Source organism: Myxine glutinosa, chromosome 5 (assembly GCF_964187855.1).
Source record: "Myxine glutinosa chromosome 5, kmMyxGlut1.1, whole genome shotgun sequence".
Lineage (NCBI taxonomy): Eukaryota > Metazoa > Chordata > Myxini > Myxiniformes > Myxinidae > Myxine > Myxine glutinosa.
This window is the reverse complement of record NC_136265.1, coordinates 11,964,633-11,987,178: the sequence shown is the minus strand read 5'-3', so window position 1 is coordinate 11,987,178 and position 22,546 is coordinate 11,964,633. Positions and strand designations below refer to the sequence as shown.

At 47.5% G+C, this 22,546-nt stretch overlaps 1 long non-coding RNA gene across 1 annotated transcript; it reads right to left on the bottom strand.

The window, feature by feature from the left end:
• Positions 1-101: 101 nt before the first annotated feature.
• On the bottom strand, positions 102-7,292 carry LOC144891996 (uncharacterized). The gene is made up of 2 exons (XR_013623318.1): positions 7,098-7,292; positions 102-1,106 (listed from the first exon to the last, which is right to left on the bottom strand). It is a non-coding gene; the product is annotated as an uncharacterized LOC144891996 (long non-coding RNA).
• Between the last annotated feature and the right edge of the window lie 15,254 nt (positions 7,293-22,546).

Sequence of the window (22,546 nt, the reverse complement as noted above, 5' to 3'; positions counted from 1 at the left end):
TATACATACAGGGTACAGTGTGAGCCAGAAATATGGTCATTTATGAAATTCGTGTGAAGGAAATAAGTAAAATTATATTTAAAAAAAATTCATTCATGATATTGAAGTACACAACATGCATTTTTATTAGTTCAATTTTTTACTGATTTAGTTTTATTTTTTGCAGGCAGAACACAAGAGTGACCATGTGGAACTGGTCAGGTGAAGAACGCGCTTTCGCTAACAAAGCTTTTTACAAGAATAATGACAATGCAACTGCTGCACAACATCAATTCAAACTCAATATCAATGTTCAACATCATGGAAATGTGCCTTCTGTTCGTGCTATCAAGTTATGGGTTCAGAAGTTTGAGAGGACCGGTTCAACTTTCAAAGAGAAACTGCTGGGAGCACCCAAATCAGTAAGAACGGCACAAAACATTGAGCGTGTAAGGGAGTCAGTTTTGAGAAGTCCGCATCACTCCAGCCGAAAGCATGCATCAGCCTTAAGAATTTCTCACACGTCACTACGCCGCATATTGCATGAGGTTTTAAACTTTTATGCTTATAAAATTCAAACTGTCCAGGAATTAAGCCAGGATGATGAGATTGCCCGCAATAATTTTTGTGAGGGAATGCTTTCATTTTTGGAATGGAAATTAAAACTATAACATTGCTAACAATTTGTTAATGTCTGATGAAGCACATTTTCATCTGTGTGGTTATGTCAACAAGCAAAATACTCATTTTTGGGCAGCCGAAAACCCAAGAGAAATGCACATGAAACCGTTACACAGTCCCAAAGTCACAGTGTGGTGTGCACTTTCGTCTTTCGGCATCATAGGGCCTTCCTTCTTTGAGAACGATAACGGAAATGCCGTCACTGTTACTGCAGCTCGATATACCGATATGGTTTCTAACTTCCTCTCCAGAGAATTAAACATATTTGCAGAAGTGAGCCCAATGACGTGGTGTCAGCAAGATGGTGAACCTACCACACCGCCACAGTGTCCATGACTACTGTCAGGGTGCTCTTTCCAAAGCATGTCATTTCCAGAAACGGCGATATTCCATGGCCAGCGAGGTCACCCGATTTGACTGCACGTGATTCTTTCTTGTGGTCATATCTAAAGGACAAAGGATAAAGGACAAAGGACAAAGGTTTGTATGTTAACCGTCCACAAACTCTTCATGAACTTTGGGAAAACATCAGACGTTAAATCAATGATATTGATGTGGCTATGTTGCAGAACGTCATGAATAATTGGCGTCCAAGATTGGAGGAATGTGTCAGACGAAATGGTGCGCATCTCCTTGAGGTTCTTTTCCACAAATAAATCGCATGTTATGTACTTCACTTTCTTGTAAGAATTTGTTTTGAAATACAACTTTTTATTATCTTCACACGCGTGTTAAAATAAACCATATTTCTGGCTCACCCTGTATTATATATATAGTATATATGTATATATATATATATATATATATATATATATATATATATATATATATATATATATATATATATATATATATATATATATATATATATATATATATATATATATATATATATATATGTATATATGTCTTCCACAGCAGGTGCCTATTCCAAAGTATATATATATACACAGACTTGGCATTTAATATGGAATATTTTTTTTTTCTTGACTTGGGTTTACTTTCTGAACTCAGTATATCAATCTGGTGAGTTTATTTTACCCTTCAGTGATGTCTTTGTTGAAAGAACCATGTCACTGATTGTCTTTCGCAGCAAGAAGTCAATATCAGGATTATATCACAGGTGGCATGACAAAATGTAAGGACAGGTACATTTGACGATTGGCTTCATAATCGGGTATATAAGGGTTGTTGCATTCTGTATTAGTGGAAAACAACTGCTGCACGTCTACAAAAGTTATTGCCGCTTCCTCTGGAGATGGTCCATCAACTTGACAATGCTGTTTGTCATGGAGTGGTGGCTTTACGAAATTCTGGTATGAAACAGCGTGCTATTGCTCGGCAGTATGGCATGACTCAAGGTCAGGTGTCAAAGATCCTGAAACGAAATGCTCAGAGGCTCTTCTCAGAGGCTCGAAATGCTCAGAGGCTCAGAGGCTCCCTACTCCAATGCCGAGGCCAGGACGTCCAAGCAGAACCACAAGGAGAGATGATCGCCAGCTGCACCGGTGAGTCTGCAATGGCCATACCAAGTCAGCTAATCGGCTTAGGGCTGAGTGGCAGCAACTGACAAATATGCCTGTATCCAGAAGGCTAGTCAACCAACGACTGGTTCAAGCAGACTGTCGTGCCAGGCGTCCCCTGAGAAAGCCACACCTGACCAGACAACACCACCAGCGCCGATTGCAGTGGGCCAGAGAGCACCGTCAATGGCAGCCAGGACACTGGAATCACGTGACCTTCAGTGACGAGTCTAGATTTCTGGTCTATCGTCAAGATGGCCGCGTCCGAGTGCGCAGACAAGTGCATGAAGCCCACAACGAAGATTGTATAGTGCCAAGAGTCCAAACTGGAGGTGGTGGGGTGACCGTTTGGGCTGCTTTTCATGCAGGGGGCAAAACTGACCTGGTTGTTCTGAATAGAAACCTGAACCAGTTCAAGGACAGGGTCATTCTGGAAAAAACATTGCTTCCATTTGCTCGTGCAGCCTTTCGAGGAAACTTTGTCTTCCAAGATGACAATGCACGGCCTCATCGTGCTCGCATGATCCAACACTTTCTTGCTGACCGTGGTGTAGAGCATATGGAGTGGCCTGCCATGTCCCCGGATATGAATCCGATAGAGAACTTGTGGGCAGAATTAACGTGTCAAATCGACAACTTGGACCAGCAGCCTACCTCTGTGCGTGAATTGCAGCAGGCTATTGTCACTGCATGGCAAGCGATTCCTGTCCAAACCTTGGCAAATCTCGTGAACAGCATGCCTCGACGTGTACGTGCTCTCCTGAATGCTCGTGGGGGTTACACGAAGTACTGAACTGTAATTTTACTGTCCGTAATCCCAGTCATAATTTAGCTTTTGTTTTTGTTGAAATTTTTTTTGGCTAATGTGCAAAATAAAGAGATACTTCTGGAAAACGTACAGAAGTTTAACACAGTACTGTCCCTGATTTGATATCAGTTTACATCACTTTCAAGGATCAATTTATTTGCTTCGAAATGTCAAATGTGGTTTTTGTTTCTTTTAAAGGTCACATTAACAAAATCGAGAATAATTTCAACATAATTCCAATGAACTTTTGGTTCTAAGTCATCTTGAAAAGTAAGTTCACCCCCACAAGAAAAATATTCCATATTAAATGCCAAGTCTGTATATGGGAACGTACGCTGGATCAGCACGTCACTGCGTCCTTGGACGAATCCTCAGATCCTCAGCACCATCCCGACACAAACTACTGTGTGTGCTACGGAATGAGGCATGGAAGACACTTGTTCCACAATTGTCGCTTGGTAGTGCTTCTCGGCATTCAGTGTGATCAATGATGGAGACCGATGATGAAGTGATGAAAAGAGAGGCAAACCGATTAAAAGGGAGACGAACCGATAAAAAGAGAGGTGAACCGATAAAAAGAGAGGCGAACCGATAAAGAGAGGCAAACCAATAAAAAGAGAGGGGAACCGATAAAAAGAGAGGCGAACCGATAAAAAGAGAGGTGAATCGATGAAAAGAGAGGCGATCCGATAAAAAGAGAGGCGAACCGATGAAAAGAGAGGCGAACCAATGAAAAGAGAGGCAAACCAATAAAAAGAGAGGTGAACCGGTGAAAAGAGAGGCAAACCGATAAAAAGAGAAGCAAACCAATAAAAAGAGAGGCGAACCGATGAAAAGAGAGGTGAACCGATAAAAAGAGGGGGGGACCGATAAAAAGAGAAGTGAACCGATAAAAAGAGAGGTGAACCGATGAAAATAGAGGCAAACCGATAAAAAGAAAGGTGAACCAATAAAAAGAGGCGAACCGATTAAAAGAGAGGTGAACCGATGAAAAGAGAGGCGGACCGATAAAAAGAGAGGCAAACTGATAGAAAGAGAGGCAACCCGATGAAAAGAGAGGCGGACCGATAAAAAGAGAGGGTGACCAATAAAAAAGAGAGGCAAACCGATAAAAAGAGAGGGGAACCGATGAAAAGAGAGGCGGACCGATAAAAAGAGAGGGTGACCGATAAAAAGAGAGGCAAACCGATAAAAAGAAAGGGGAACCGATGAAAAGAGAGGCGAACCGATGAATATAGAGGGAGGGTGATAAAACGAGAGGGGGACCGATAAAAAGAGAGGTGAACATATGAAAAGAGAGGCGAACCGATAAAAAGAGAGGCGAACCGATGAATATAGAGGGGGACCGATAAAAAGAGAGGGGACCGATAAAAAGAGAGGTGAACATATGAAAAGAGAGGCGAACCGATAAAAAGAGAGGCGAACCGATGAATATAGAGGGGGGCCGATAAAAAGAGAGGGGACCGATAAAAAGAGAGGTGAACCGATGAAAAGGGAGGCGAACCGATAAAAAGAGAGGCGAACCGATGAAAATAGAGGGGGACCGATAAAAAGAGAGGCGAACCAATAAAAAGAGAGGCGAACCGGTAAAAAGAGAGGGGGGCCGATGAAAAGAGAGGCAAACCGATAAAAAGAGAGGCGAACCGATAAAAAGAAAGGTGAACCGATAAAAAGAGAGGTGAACCGATAAAAAGAGAGGCGAACCGATGATAAGAGAGAAAAACTGATAAAAAGGGAGGGGGGCGATAAAAAGAGAGGCGAACGATGAAAAGAGTGGTGAACCAATGAAAAGAGGGGCGAACCGATAAAAGGAGAGGCGAACCGACAAAAACAGAGGTGAACCGACAAAAAGAGAGGGGGACCGACAAAAAGAGAGGGTGACCGATAAAAAGAGAGGCAAACCGATAAAAAGAGAGGGGAACCGATGGAAAGAGAGGCGAACCGATGAATATAGAGGGAGGGTGATAAAAAGATAGGGGGGCCGATAAAAAGAGAGGTGAACATATGAAAAGAGAGGCGAACCGATAAAAAGAGAGGCGAACCGATGAATATAGAGGGGGACCGATAAAAAGAGAGGGGACCGATAAAAAGAGAGGTGAACCGATGAAAAGGGAGGCGAACCGATAAAAAGAGAGGCGAACCGATGAAAATAGAGGGGGACCAATAAAAAGAGAGGCGAACCAATGAAAAGAGAGGTGAACCGATAAAAAGAGAGGGGGGCCGATGAAAAGAGAGGTAAACCGATAAAAAGAGAGGCGAACCGATGAAAAGAGAGGCGAACCGATAAAAAGAGAGGGGGGCCGATGAAAAGAGGCAAACCGATAAAAAGAGAGGCGAACCGATGAAAAGAGAGGCGAACCGATAAAAAGAAAGGTGAACCGATAAAAAGAGAGGTGAACCGATAAAAAGAAAGGTGAACCGATAAAAAGAGAGGTGAACCGATAAAAAGAGAGGCAAACCGATGAAAAGAGAGAAAAACTGATAAAAAGAGAGGGGGGGCGATAAAAAGAGAGGCAAACGATAAAAAGAGAGGTGAACCGATAAAAAGAGAGGCAAACCGATGAAAAGAGAGAAAAACTGATAAAAAGAGAGGGGGGGCGATAAAAAGAGAGGCGAACGATAAAAAGAGAGGTGAACCGATAAAAAGAGAGGCGAACCGATGAAAAGAGAGAAAAACTGATAAAAAGAGAGGGGGGGTGATAAAAAGAGAGGCGAACGATGAAAAGAGTGGTGAACCAATGAAAAGAGGGGCGAACCGATAAAAACAGAGGTGAACCGACAAAAACAGAGGTGAACCGATAAAAAGAAAGGTGAACCGATAAAAAGAGAGGTGAACCGATAAAAAGAGAGGTGAACCAATAAAAAGAGAGGCGAACCGATGAAAAGAGAGAAAAACTGATAAAAAGAGAGGGGGGGTGATAAAAAGAGAGGCGAACGATGAAAAGAGTGGTGAACCAATGAAAAGAGGGGCGAACCGATAAAAACAGAGGTGAACCGACAAAAACAGAGGTGAACCGATAAAAAGAAAGGTGAACCGATAAAAAGAAAGGTGAACCGATAAAAAGAGAGGTGAACCGATAAAAAGAGAGGCGAACCGGTGAAAAGAGTGGCGAACCGGTGAAAAGAGAGGCGATCCAATGAAAAGAGAGGGGGGCCGATGAAAAGAGAGGCGAACCGATGAATATAGAGGGAGGGTGATAAAAAGATAGGGGGGCCGATAAAAAGAGAGGTGAACATATGAAAAGAGAGGCGAACCGATAAAAAGAGAGGCGAACCGATGAATATAGAGGGGGACCGATAAAAAGAGAGGGGACCGATAAAAAGAGAGGTGAACCGATGAAAAGGGAGGCGAACCGATAAAAAGAGAGGTGAACCGATAAAAAGAGAGGGGACCGATAAAAAGAGAGGTGAACCGATGAAAAGGGAGGCGAACCGATAAAAAGAGAGGTGAACCGATAAAAAGAGAGGCGAACCGATGATAAGAGAGAAAAACTGATAAAAAGAGAGGGGGGGCGATAAAAAGAGAGGCGAACCGACAAAAAGAGAGGGGGACCGACAAAAAGAGAGGCAAACCGATAAAAAGAGAGGCGAACCGATATAAAGAAAGGTGAACCGATAAAAAGAGAGGTGAACCGATAAAAAGAGAGGCGAACCGATGATAAGAGAGAAAAACTGATAAAAAGAGAGGGGGGGCGATAAAAAGAGAGGCGAACCGACAAAAAGAGAGGGGGACCGACAAAAAGAGAGGCGAACCGGTGAAAAGAGTGGCGAACCGGTGAAAAGAGAGGCGATCCAATGAAAAGAGAGGCGAACCGGTGAAAAGAGAGGCGATCCAATGAAAAGAGAGGCGAACCATGCATGGAATGTTTGAAGGACCTCTTCACCAATCATATCGATGTTGGTCATTCCAACAATCAGTTGAGGATTCGTTCGGATTTTCCTTCTCCGGTAATCGTGTGAACTCCACCAAATGATAGCAACTAAACACGTGTCGTGCCAAATAATCGCAAATGTACTTGTTGATTAAACCATTAAAACCAATCGATGAAGTAAGTACATTACCCGACGGTGGCAACCGTGAACTCCCACCTGGGTATTGTACTCACGTCGGAGATGTCGCTGTGTGCCGACTTTGGAGGAAGAAGAAGCCTCTGGTTTCTGTTCACGGTCTCTCGTGGCAGGTGAGCGCCATCCCAGCACCATTCAGGAAGGGATGGGGGGGAAGCTTCGCCACGGGGTATGACCTCGGGGCGATTTGCTTGGCTGCTTTGTGCCGCTAAGTGGATCCGATTGACGTCAGTAAAGCTAATTTATTCCCCGCAATGGGCAGAGACCCAAAACGAGGCAGCGGGGTGGGGAGACAGTTCGACATGTCACGACAATTCCTTCAATCCGAGAGCATATGTGGGGTGACACCTTCACTAGGGGACGTGGGGTATGTGTGGAGAGGACGACACCTTCACTCGACAACTCGGGGTCCACACGACACGGTGTTCACCCTGTGGTGCAGCATATGATCTGCAATGACCCAACCGTTATAGCTCGGCCGCTAAACCCCATTATTAGGGTGAATCGTTCACATCGGGATACACGCATGAAACTTGGCAGTTTTGCTTTTATATCGATGCTCTTTAAATTTAATCGATTAGCCATCTCGGATTTCGATATGGCGGCAATTTGTTTCAAAATGGCCATCATCTCCAACTTCTTTCCTGGAAGTCCTGGCAGTGTCCATATGTTTTATACCTCTCCCACTGCCCCCTTCCCACGCCCCCCCCCCAAAGCCCTCGCCCTCTCTCAGATCTCTCGATGTCTCCATGTCTCTCGGTCCCTGCTCTCAAATGTTGTGTTTGTGTCCTTCCCCCTCTCTCCCCATCTTGTCTACCGCTCCCTATGTTATATGTTTTATGTGTCGGTTTGTCTTTCTGTGTGATTAATGTTCGCTCTTTCACGAGCCTCGATATTGTATACAAAAAAAAAAAAAAAAAAAAAAAAAAAAAAAAAAAAAAAAATCTCACTATCTGCCATGATCTTTCCTGGGAAAACCACATTTCCAAGCTGGCCTCCAAAGCCAGTCGCCGACTGGGCATCCTCCGTCGTGCGAAGTCCTTCCTCGGCACACCTGAGCTCCTCACCACATACAAGGCTTTCATCCGCAGCTCAATGGAATACTGCTCTCCCCTCTGGGCCGGTGCTCCTGCCTCACACCTTGCTCGGCTTCACGCTGTTGAGGCCAAAGCTTTCAGAATCATTGGAATCTCCTGCGATGTAGTCAACACCGAGGGCCTTTCACTCACTCACCGCAGGCAGGTAGGTGGTCTTTCTGTCTTCTACCGACTCCTCTCCGGCCTTGCTCCCCCAGCTCTCTCTGTGCTCTGTCCCCCCAATATTCCTTCAGGTCGCACAAGATCTGCCTGCAATCCTCTTATGGTTAAACTGCCAAAGTCTAGGCTCTCTGCTCACCTTCACTCTTTCATTCCCCTTTTCTCCCGCCTCTGCAACAAACTCCCCCACTCCCTTCAATCCCACTCCTCCCTCCAGGTCTTTAAAACAGCTGTTCACCACCATCTCTTATCTTCCCCCATCGAAAACCTTGATCTTTTCTACCCCCGGTAATTCACCCCAGAGTCCTTGCAGTGTTCATATGTTTTATTCCTCTCCCACCTCCCCCCAAGTCCTCCCGATGTCCCTGCTCTCAAATGTTGTGTTTGTTGCCTTCCCCCTCTCTTTTGTGTCCTTCCCCCTCTCTCCCCATCTTGTCTGCCGCTCCCCTTGTTTTTTGTGTTTTGTGTGTCTGTTTGTCTTTTTGTGTGATTAATGTTAGCTCTTTCACGAGCCTCGATCTTGTATACAAAAAAAAAAAAAAAAAAAAAAATTGGTAAAATGTGCCATAAACTTTTTTATATTGAATTTAGCATGTATACGAGTATCAATTCAAAATCATAAAACTACATATTATCTATTAAGAGGTAGTTAAATGTCAATTTACATTCATACGTCCTAAATTCAATATTAAAAAGTTTATGGCACATTTTACCAATTTTGGTGTCCATTTTGAATTTTGAGTTGGCTAATTGATGAACGGCCTTTGTGTTAGCCGAGTAGCTATATATATATAGTTGGAGGACATCGTATCTGAGAGTATCATGGTCCTCGTGTTATGGTTTGTGTGTCAAATCCAGTTGACATTCTTTCACAATTACCTGCTGGGCTTCCCAGCCATACTGCTCACCTGTTTAACCTCGAAAGGGTCCTCTCCACCAATCACTGCACCTTCACTTCATTTTACTCTGCAAGTACTTGTTTCCCCAATTTTTATTTCTATTTCTACTTTGTAGACGGGAACTATTTTTTTCGAAAAGCGGGAAACCACGGACACCAAGACTAAACACTTAATGCATTTCGGGAACCATATTGAAAATTGAAAAAAATTGAAAATTTGGAAAAATAGGGAAAGCAATAGTTAATTAAACATTTGAAAATTAAATAATTGAAAAATCGAAAAATTGAAAAATTAATTAATTTTTAATATGTAATAATAAAATAGAAAATTAAATAATTCAAAAATGAAATATTTCAAAATTAAAAAATAATTAAACAATTGGAAATTAAAAAATTAAAAAATGGATAAAATAAAATAATTGGAAATTGAAAAATGATTAAACAATTGAAAATTAAATTTTAAAATAAAAACAACTAAAATTATTAAAAATTAAATGTTTAAACATCACTGACACCATGGACACCACGGACAGCATAGACACCATGGACACCACGGACATCCCTGACACCACGGACACTATGGACACAACTGCCACCACCGATACCAAGGACACCACCGACACAACTACCACCACCGACACAACTACCACCACCGACACCAACACCACCAGACACCAACACCACCCGGCACCAACACCACCCGACACCAACACCACCCGACACCAACACCACCCGACACCAACACCACCCGACACCAACACCACCCGACACCAACAACACCCGACACCAACACCACCCGACACCGACACTATCGATGGTTGGAGTGTCCTCTCTGAGTCTGGGAGGTTGTCTGGGAGGGTGGTGGTTCAATGGTTGGAGTCTGGGAGGTCGATGGTTCGATGGTTGGAGTCTGGGAGGTCGATGGTTCGATGGTTCGAGTGTCCTCTCTGAATCTAGGAGGTTGGTGGTTCGATGGTTGGAGTGTCCTCTCTGAGTCTGGGAGGTTGATGGTTCGATGGTTGGAGTGTCCTCTCTGAGTGTGGGAGGTCGGTGGTTCCATGGTTGGAGTGTCCTCTCTGAGTGTGGGAGGTCGATGGTTCCATGGTTGGAGTGTCCTCTCTCAATCTGGGAGGTTGATGGTTCCATGGTTGGAATCTGGGAGGTCGATGGGTCGATGGTTGGAGTGTCCTCTCTGAGTCTGGGAGGTTGGTGGTTCCATGGTTGGAGTCTGGGAGGTCAATGGTTCGATGGTTGGAGTGTCCTCTCTGAGTGTGGGAGGTCGCTGGTTCCATGGTTGGAGTGTCCTCTCTGAGTCTGGGAAGGTGATGGTTCCTTGGTTGGAGTCTGGGAGGGTTGGTGGTTCCATGGTTGGAATCTGGGAGGTCGATGGGTCGATGGTTGGAATGTCCTCTCTGAGTCTGGGAGGTTGATGGTTCCATGGTTGGAGTCTGGGAGGTCGATGGTTCGATGGTTGGAGTGTCCTCTCTGAGTGTGGGAGGTTGCTGGTTCCATGGTTGGAGTCTGGGAGGTCGATGGGTCGATGGTTGGAGTGTCCTCTCTGAGTGTGGGAGGTTGATGGTTCCATGGTTGGAGTGTCCTCTCTGAGTCTGGGAGGGTGATGGTTCCATGGTTGGAGTCTGGGAGGTTGGTGGTTCCATTGTTGGAATCTGGGAGGTCGATGGGTCGATGGTTGGAGTGTCCTCTCTGAGTCTGGGAGGTTGATGGTTCCATGGTTGGAGTCTGGGAGGTCGATGGTTCGATGGTTGGAGTGTCCTCTCTGAGTGTGGGAGGTTGATGGTTCCATGGTTGGAGTCTGGGAGGTCGATGGTTCGATGGTTGGAGTGCCCTCTCATAGTCTGGGAGGTTGATGGTTCCATGTTTGGAGTCTGGGAGGTCTATGGTTCCATGACTGGAGTCTGGGAGTGTCTATGGTTCCATGATTGGAGTCTGGGAGGTCTATGGTTCCATGATTGGAGTCTGGGAGGTCTCTGGTTCCATGGTTGGAATCTGGGAGGTTGATGGTTCCATGGTTGGAGTCTGGGAGGTTGGTGGTTCGATGGTTGGAGTGTCCTCTCTGAGTCTGGGCGGTTGATTGTTCCATGGTTAGAGTCTGGGAGGTCTATGGTTCCATGGTTGGAGTGTCCTTTCTGAGTCTGGGAGGTCGATGGGTCGATGGTTGGAGTGTCCTTTCTGAGTCTGGGAGGTCGGTGGTTCCATAGTTAGTCTGGGGGGTCTATGGTTCCATGGTTGGAGTGTCCTCTCTAAGTCTGGGATAGAGCACGGACCAACAACCATAGGTTGGTAAAAATAGCGCAGGCTTTAATGGGCCTATTGGAAAGGGAAGTGGGCATGTTATTATAATAGGACGATGTGGTGATCAATATGTCCCCGGCCAGGTCAATGGGATGTCGACCTTCCAGGGAGACCAGAAATCGTCCACGCCGCTTGTTAGGAAGGAAGGCGGTTTGTGGGTGTGGAACATGTGGTGGCGGTTTGTGGGTGTGGAACATGTGGTGGCGTTTTGTGGATGTGGACCATGTGGTGGCATTTGTGGATGTCGACCATGTGGTGGCGTTTTGTGGATGTGGACCATGTGGTGGCGGTTGGTGGATGTGGACCATGTGGTGGCATTTTGTGGTTGTGGAACATGTGGTGGCGTTTTGTGGATGTGGACCATGTGGTGGAGGTTTGTGGGTGTGGACCATGTGGTTGCAGTTTGTGGGTGTAGACCATGTGGTGGCGGTTTTTGGGTGTGGACCATGTGGTGGCAGTTTGTGGATGTGGACCATGTGGGAGCTGTTTGTGGGTGTGGACCATGTGGTGGCAGTTTGTGGATGTGGACCATGTGGTGGCTGTTTGGGGGTATGGACCATGTGGTGGAGGTTTGTGGGTGTGGACCATGTGGTGGCTGTATGTGGGTGTGGACCATGTGGTGGCGGTTTGTGGGTGTGGACCATGTGGTGGCATTTTGTGGATGTCGACCATGTGGTGGCGTTTTGTGGATGTGGACCATGTGGTGGCGGTTGGTGGATGTGGACCATGTGGTGGCATTTTGTGGTTGTGAAACATGTGGCGTTTTGTGGATGTGGACCATGTGGTGGAGGTTTGTGGGTGTGGACCATATGGTTGCAGTTTGTGGGTGTAGACCACGTGGTGGCAGTTTGTGGGTGTGGACCATGTGGTGGCAGTTTGTGGGTATGGACCATGTGGTGGAGGTTTGTGGGTGTGAACCATGTGGTGGCAGTTTGTGGATGTGGACCATGTGGTGGCTGTTTGGGGGTATGGACCATGTGGTGGAGGTTTGTGGATGTGGACCATGTGGTGGCTGTATGTGGGTGTGGACCATGTGGTGGCGGTTTGTGGGTGTGGACCATGTGGTGGCGGTTTGTGGGTGTGGACCAAGTGGTGAGTTGTGGGTGTGGACCCCTCATGAATCGTTATTAACATAACGTTTTCCCGCTTCTTCCTTTCACGTCACAATTCCAATCCCATCCATCTCGACTCTTTACCTCTCTAATACAAGTCATGAGCACTTCTGGAACAAATGGTGTCCGTGTTCCACTTCATGCCAGCCTTTGGAGATTGCTTCCTCCTCGTCTTCATATGTGGATATGGAGCAGAAGATCGTGCTCAAGAGACGCGGTCATCATGGGCAGACGGGGCACAGAGGTCACGTGAGCTTTGTCCCAGTGTGTCCACGTGCACGGGTACACGTGATCCGACCACGTGCAGAACCGAACCATTCCCTGTCCCCACATCTCAAGGTCATGTGCATTTTAACACAGAGTGGTCATGTGACCCATTTGGGATCCTTTCAGATAACTTACTCAATATATACTCCAGAAACATGATATCCGTCCATGTCGGAGTGATGCACAGGGTGACCCGATATCCGTGCCTATTCAGAATGATGCACAGGGTGACCCTATATCCGTGCCTATTCAGAATGATGCACAGGGTGACCCTATATCCGTGCATGTCTTGACAGATGGACAAGGTGACCCTATATCCGTGCCTGTTCGGAATGATGCACAGGGTGACCCTATATCCGTGCATGTCTTGACAGATGGACAAGGTGACCCTATATCCGTGCATGTTCGGAATGATGCACAGGGTGACCCTATATCCGTGCCTATTCGGAATGATGCACAGGGTGACCCGACATCCGTGCATGTCTTGACAGATGGACAAGGTGACCCTATATCCGTGCCGATTCGGAATGATGCACAGGGTGACCCTACATTCGTGCATGTCTTGACAGATGGACAAGGTGACCCTATATCCGTGCATGTTCGGAATGATGCACAGAGTGACCCTATGTCCGTGCATGGTCGAAATGATGCACATGGTGACCCTATGTCCGTGCATGTTCGGAATGATGCACAGGGTGACCCTATATCCGTGCATGTCTTGAATGATGCACAGGGTGACCCTATATCCGTGCATGTCTTGACTGATGCACAGGGTGACCCTATATCCGTGCATGTTTTGAATGATGCACAGGGTGACCCTATATCCGTGCATGTCTTGACTGATGCACAGGGTGACCCTATATCCGTGCATGTCTTGAATGATGCACAGGGTGACGCTATATCCGTGCATGTCTTGAATGATGCACAGGGTGACACTATATCCGTGCATGTCTTGAATGATGCACAGGGTGACCCTATATCCGCGCATGTCTTGACTGATGCACAGGGTGGCCCTATATCCGTGCATGTCTTGAATGATGCACAGGGTGACCCTATATCCGTGCATGTCTTGACTGATGCACAGGGTGACCCTATATCCGTGCATGTCTTGACTGATGCACAGGCTGACCCTATATCCGTGCATGTCTTGAATGATGCACAGGGTGACCCTATATCCGTGCATGTCTTGACTGATGCACAGGGTGGCCCTATATCCGTGCATGTCTTGAATGATGCACAGGGTGATCCTATATCCGTGCATGTCTTGTGTGATGCACAGGGTGCCCCTGTATCCGTGCATGTCTTGAATGATGCACAGGGTGACCCTATATCCGTGCATGCCTTGAATGATGCACAGGGTGACCCTATATCCGTGCATGTCTTGAATGATGCACAGGGTGACCCTACATCCGTGCATGTCTTGAATGATGCACAGGGTGACCCTATATCCGTGCATGTCTTGAATGATGCACAGGGTGACCCTATATACGTGCATGTCTTGAATGATGCACAGGGTGACCCTATATCCGTGCATGTCTTGATTGATGCACAGGGTGACCCTCCATACGTGCATGTCTTGAATGATGCACAGGGTGACCCTCTATCCGTGCATGCCTTGAATGATGCACAGGGTGACCCTATATACGTGCATGTCTTGAATGATGCACAGGGTGACCCTATATCCGTGCATGTCTTGAATGATGCACAGGGTGACCCTATATCCGTGCATGTCTTGAATGATGCACAGGGTGACCCTATATACGTGCATGTCTTGAATGATGCACAGGGTGACCCTATATCCGTGCATGTCTTGAATGATGCACAGGGTGACCCTATATCCGTGCATGTATTGAATGATGCACAGGGTGACCCTATATCCGTGCATGTCTTGAATGATGCACAGGGTGATCCTATATCCGTGCATGTCTTGTGTGATGCACAGGGTGCCCCTGTATCCGTGCATGTCTTGAATGATGCACAGGGTGACCCTATAATCCGTGCATGCCTTGCATGATGCACAGGGTGACCCTATATCCGTGCATGTCTTGAATGATGCACAGGGTGACCCTATATCCGTGCATGTCTTGAATGATGCACAGGGTGACCCTACATCCGTGCATGTCTTGAATGATGCACAGGGTGACCCTATATCCGTGCATGTCTTGAATGATGCACAGGGTGACCCTATATACGTGCATGTCTTGAATGATGCACAGGGTGACCCTATATCCGTGCATGTCTTGATTGATGCACAGGGTGACCCTCCATACGTGCATGTCTTGAATGATGCACAGGGTGACCCTATACCCGTGCATGTCTTGAATGATGCACAGGGTGACCCTATATACGTGCATGTCTTGAATGATGCACAGGGTGACCCTATATCCGTGCATGTCTTGACTGATGCACAGGGTGACCCTATATCCGTGCATGTCTTGAATGATGCACAGGGTGACCCTATATACGTGCATGTCTTGAATGATGCACAGGGTGACCCTATATACGTGCATGTCTTGACTGATGCACAGGGTGACCCTATATCCGTGCATGTCTTGAATGATGCACAGGGTGACCCTATATCCGTGCATGTCTTGAATGATGCACAGGGTGACCCTATATACGTGCATGTCTTGAATGATGCACAGGGTGACCCTATATCCGTGCATGTCTTGAATGATGCACAGGGTGACCCTATATCCGTGCATGTATTGAATGATGCACAGGGTGACCCTATATCCGTGCATGTCTTGAATGATGCACAGGGTGATCCTATATCCGTGCATGTCTTGTGTGATGCACAGGGTGCCCCTGTATCCGTGCATGTCTTGAATGATGCACAGGGTGACCCTATAATCCGTGCATGCCTTGCATGATGCACAGGGTGACCCTATATCCGTGCATGTCTTGAATGATGCACAGGGTGACCCTATATCCGTGCATGTCTTGAATGATGCACAGGGTGACCCTACATCCGTGCATGTCTTGAATGATGCACAGGGTGACCCTATATCCGTGCATGTCTTGAATGATGCACAGGGTGACCCTATATACGTACGTGCATGTCTTGAATGATGCACAGGGTGACCCTATATCCGTGCATGTCTTGATTGATGCACAGGGTGACCCTCCATACGTGCATGTCTTGAATGATGCACAGGGTGACCCTATATCCGTGCATGTCTTGAATGATTCACAGGGTGACCCTATATACGTGCATGTCTTGAATGATGCACAGGGTGACCCTATATCCGTGCATGTCTTGACTGATGCACAGGGTGACCCTATATCCGTGCATGTCTTGAATGATGCACAGGGTGACCCTATATACGTGCATGTCTTGAATGATGCACAGGGTGACCCTATATACGTGCATGTCTTGAATGATGCACAGGGTGACCCTATATCCGTGCATGTCTTGACTGATGCACAGGGTGACCCTATATCCGTGCATGTCTTGAATGATGCACAGGGTGACCCTATATCCGTGCATGTCTTGAATGATGCACAGGGTGACCCTATATACGTGCATGTCTTGAATGATGCACAGGGTGACCCTATATACGTGCATGTCTTGAATGATGCACAGGGTGACCCTATATCCGTGCATGTCTTGAATGATGCACAGGGTGACCCTATATACGTGCATGTCTTGACTGATGCACAGGGTGACCCTATATCCGTGCATGTCTTGAATGATGCACAGGGTGACCCTATATCCGTGCATGTCTTGAATGATGCACAGGGTGACCCTATATACGTGCATGTCTTGAATGATGCACAGGGTGACCCTATATCCGTGCATGTCTTGAATGATGCATAGGGTGACCCTCTATCCGTGCATGTCTTGAATGATGCACAGGGTGACCCTCTATCCGTGCATGTCTTGAATGATGCACAGGGTGACCCTCTATCCGTGCATGTCTTGAATGATGCACAGGGTGACCCTATATACGTGCATGTCTTGAATGATGCACAGGGTGACCCTCTATCCGTGCATGTCTTGAATGATGCACAGGGTGACCCTCTATCCGTGCATGTCTTGAATGATGCACAGGGTGACCCTATATACGTGCATTCCTTGAATGATGCACAGGGTGACCCTATATACGTGCATGTCTTGAATGATGCACAGGGTGACCCTATATCCGTGCATGTCTTGACTGATGCACAGGGTGACCCTATATCCGTGCATGTCTTGAATGATGCACAGGGTGACCCTATATCCGTGCATGTCTTGAATGATGCACAGGGTGACCCTATATACGTGCATGTCTTGAATGATGCACAGGGTGACCCTATATACGTGCATGTCTTGAATGATGCACAGGGTGACCCTATATCCGTGCATGTCTTGAATGATGCACAGGGTGACCCTATATACGTGCATGTCTTGACTGATGCACAGGGTGACCCTATATCCGTGCATGTCTTGAATGATGCACAGGGTGACCCTATATCCGTGCATGTCTTGAATGATGCACAGGGTGACCCTATATACGTGCATGTCTTGAATGATGCACAGGGTGACCCTATGTCCGTGCATGTCTTGAATGATGCACAGGGTGACCCTCTATCCGTGCATGTATTGAATGATGCACAGGGTGACCCTCCATCCGTGCATGTCTTGAATGATGCACAGGGTGACCCTCTATCCGTGCATGCCTTGAATGATACACAGGGTGACCCTATATCCGTGCATGCCTTGAATGATGCACAGGGTGACCCTCTATCCGTGCATGCCTTGAATGATGCACAGGGTGACCCTCTATCCGTGCATGCCTTGAATGATACACAGGGTGACCCTATATCCGTGCATGTCTTGAATGATGCACAGGGTGACGCTATCTATATACGTGCATGCCTTGAATGATGCACAGGGTGACCCTCTATCCGTGCATGTCTTGAATGATGCACAGGGTGACCCTCTATCCGTGCATGTCTTGAATGATGCACAGGGTGACCCTCTATCCGTGCATGTCTTGAATGATGCACAGGGTGACCCTATATACGTGCATGTCTTGAATGATGCACAGGGTGACCCTCTATCCGTGCATGTCTTGAATGATGCACAGGGTGACCCTCTATCCGTGCATGTCTTGAATGATGCACAGGGTGACCCTATATACGTGCATGCCTTGAATGATGCACAGGGTGACCCTATATACGTGCATGCCTTGAATGATGCACAGGGTGACCCTCTATCCGTGCATTTCTTGAATGATGCACAGGGTGACCCTCCATCCGTGCATGTCTTGAATGATGCACAGGGTGACCCTCTATCCGTGCATGTCTTGAATGATACACAGGGTGACCCTCTATCCGTGCATGCCTTGAATGATGCACGGGGTGACCCTATATCCGTGCATGCCTTGAATTATGCACAGGGTGACCCTCTATCCGTGCATGCCTTGAATGATGCACAGGGTGACCCTATATCCGTGCATGCCTTGAATGATGCACAGGGTGACCCTCTATCCGTGCATGTCCTGAATGATACACAGGGTGACCCTCTATCCGTGCATGCCTTGAATGATGCACGGGGTGACCCTATATCCGTGCATGCCTTGAATTATGCACAGGGTGACCCTCTATCCATGCATGCCTTGAATAATGCACAGGGTGACCCTCTATCCGTGCATGCCTTGAATGATGCACAGGGTGACCCTCTATCCGTGCATGCCTTGAATGATGCACAGGGTGACCCTATATCCGTGCATGCCTTGAATGATGCACAGGGTGACCCTATATCCGTGCATGCCTTGAATGATGCACAGGGTGACCCTCTATCCGCGCATGTCTTGAATGATGCACAGGGTGACCCTATATCCGTGCATGCCTTGAATGATGCACAGGGTGACCCTCTATCCGTGCATGTCTTGAATGATGCACAGGGTGACCCTATATACGTGCATGCCTTGAATGATGCACAGGGTGACCCTCTATCCGTGCATGTCTTGAATGATGCACAGGGTGACCCTCTATCCGTGCATGTCTTGAATGATGCACAGGGTGACCCTATATATGTGCATGCCTTGAATGATGCACAGGGTGACCCTCTATCCGTGCATGTCTTGAATGATGCACAGGGTGACCCTCCATCCGTGCATGTCTTGAATGATGCACAGGGTGACCCTCTATCCGTGCATGTCTTGAATGATACACAGGGTGACCCTCTATCCGTGCATGCCTTGAATGATGCACGGGGTGACCCTATATCCGTGCATGCCTTGAATTTTGCACAGGGTGACCCTCTATCCGTGCATGCCTTGAATGATGCACAGGGTGACCCTATATCCGTGCATGCCTTGAATGATGCACAGGGTGACCCTCTATCCGTGCATGTCTTGAATGATACACAGGGTGACCCTCTATCCGTGCATGCCTTGAATGATACACAGGGTGACCCTCTATCCGTGCATGCCTTGAATGATGCACGGGGTGACCCTATATCCGTGCATGCCTTGAATTATGCACAGGGTGACCCTCTATCCGTGCATTCCTTGAATGATGCACAGGGTGACCCTCTATCCGTGCATGCCTTGAATGATGCACAGGGTGACCCTCTATCCGTGCATGCCTTGAATGATGCACAGGGTGACCCTATATCCGTGCATGCCTTGAATGATGCACAGGGTGACCCTATATCCGTGCATGCCTTGAATGATGCACAGGGTGACCCTCTATCCGCGCATGTCTTGAATGATGCACAGGGTGACCCTATATCCGTGCATGCCTTGAATGATGCACAGGGTGACCCTCTATCCGTGCATGTCTTGAATGATGCACAGGGTGACCCTATATCCGTGCATGCCTTGAATGATGCACAGGGTGTGTCCGGCGTTTCGTTTCTTGGAGCCAAAAATGATGAAAACTTTTGTCAAGTTTGGACTTCAAATCCCTCCAGGATTGCATGGAAACGGCTACTCCGTGCCCCAGGTTTTCCCCAACGATCACTTTCACTTTCTCCACAAAGTCGGTGAATCTTTCCTGGGATTTGGCGGGAGTTGCTGGGAATAGCAGGAGGGAAGCGCACGGGGAGGACGGGGTCTATGATTTGAGTACGAGGGGGACCTAGATTCATGTCCCCCCCTTGAACCCTCCCACTGACCCCCTTCCTCGCCCGTCTTTGTGATGATATCCCGACTCTGGCCGCGGCTCAAGGCTCAGGCTGATCAAACAAAGTAGAGGAGCCAACCGGGCGCCCGGGCGAGGCCCCATGGGGGCTCGACAAGCGTCGCTGATTGGCTAGGGCCAGCGGTTTCTCCCTATATATCCCGCTGGGAGCTCTGGCCGGTCGATTCTCCACTAACAACACATCAAACCGTCCACCTCGCACCTCTCTCTGCCTCCAGTCTGGCTCCGTGGTCTCTGCCTGACTCCACACGAGCCGGTCCAGTTGTCCTTTCTGATTCCATAACTACCACGTGGCCCAGAGGACCCTGTAGCCGCACAGAGGGAAGACGCGTCGCGCCATGAAAGATCCACGACTACAGGGTAAAGCACTCTGTGACCGTGAACCCCTGACTCGATCTCAGTCCAAAACGCAGTTGGAGTCCCGCGGCTCTGAGCGCTTCGCCCTCATGAGTTCGGCCGCTGGGGGTGCCGAGCGCTCCTGCTATCGCTGCGTTTTGCCATTCGGGTTGGTCGCCATGCTCGTGGGGGCCGTGGATTCGGTGGTGGCCCTCACTTTGGGACCACCTACATCATCGGGCGCGGTGCTGGGCCTCCTGCTGCTGTTCCTGGGGGTTGCGCTGCTGCTGTCCGGCTTCGGCTGCTGCCTGCTGCAGCGCTGGAGGAAAGTGCGGCGACTCCGGGAGAGTCTCGTCCCGCTGGACGACGGCGGGGAAGCGGAAGCGGTAAAAACTGGCGGCCATGTGGTCTGACGATGGTGGACCTCAAGGTCTCACTCTGTCTAACAGTGTTCACTTTCTTATTGCTGTCTTCTTGTGGGAGCAAGGATCCAAATCCCAGTCAGGAGCGGACACACCACCCTGGGCTCCAGGAGGCCTCGCCAGGGACCGCGGCCATTGGGCTGGTGGACATAAATTTGGTGCGAACATCCACCGACCCAAATGCAGCGATGTCTAATATCAGGGACTCGGTTGAGCTGCAAACACAGCGAGCAGAAGAGCATCTGCTTCCCATGAGACCCCGTTTGCTAACTCCAGCGGGTTTGATTACCTACATGATGTTAACTCGATATTCGTTGTCTCGATGTTAACTCGATAAACGTTGCCTCGATGTTAACTCGATATACGTTGTCTAGATGTTAACTCGATATACGTTGTCTAGATGTTAACGCGATATACGTTGTCCAGATGTTAACTCGATATACGTTGTCAAGATGTTAACTCGATATACGTTGTCTAGGGACCAAGACATTGGGCACGGACACACAAGGATGATTCAGAACCCGACTTGCGTCGGATGGGTCAGGGTCGATGTTCTCGGTCATAAATGACCCATTGACCATCGCTGGGTATCTGGAGTCCAAGGGGTATTTTTGGTGCGTGTGTGAGTCTGAGGAGGCACATCGCCGGTCGCCACGGAGCAGGACCTCTAATAATGGAGAATCCCTGGAACCGCCGCCGGCCCACGGGCCGCAAGTTGTTGCGATTCGAGAAGCACGACCGAGGTCTCTGGACGTTGTTGTGACATTACTGATCAGGTGCAGCCCATGAGTTTGGGAGTTTACCTGCACGTCCTTTCGTGCATGCAGTTCACCTGCACGTCCGTCCGTCCGTTCGTGCTTTGCGGATTACAGGACGAACTCAAAAGAGTCGATCGTTGCACCATTTGCAGCAGTCTAATTGTCTTGCTGGTTTGCGATTGTGACGCAATATCGCTGTGCCTTATATAGGATGTACATTTAACCCTAATGACCCCTCATACTCCTCATGCCCCTCATACCTCCTCCTCTTTCTCCTTTGTTCATCCAACGAACAATCGCTATTATTCGCGTCCTGTTCTAACGCTGTATTTCTATTTTATTATTTAATACCTGTGCTGTTAACCAAGGCTCGTTATTCATTGTTACTATTGCTATTTATTTACCACTCATCGAGTCCCGATCTATATTACGCGGTGTACGTTTCTGTGACGTCATTGATTGAATTTAAACTTTGCGCGTGCGCACGTCACGCTGCCGATGCGACTCGTTCAAAGTTTTATTCCTAATTTTACTCTCATCGATTAATCACACTTTTGGTTCATTGATTTGGAAAGTATCCCTCCTGCAATGCATATTCTACCACAAGTCTCGTCTCGTGGTAAAACAATTACTTGCTTTTGGTAATTACTCAACAACAAGTTTCTGATGAGAAGTTTTAAAAAACTTTTGGAAAGTTTTTTAAAAAAAATTTATTTTATTTTTATTTTTTTTACAGAATAGTTGTCTGTATCGTTACATGCAATAAGTTCATTGAATATTGATGCATTGAACGATTGTAATTCTGACAAACATTAAACACTGAGGATAAAGCGATTCTGAGTTTGTGCATAAAACGCATCATTATTCTTTCCTCTTTCCAGCTGTTGCTTTCCAGATGTGAACCATTACAAACTACAACGACATTCGGTAGAGCGCATACCTCCGCCAGGTGAACAGTTTACGTTTTGGATCCACCGATAGACCAGATCGG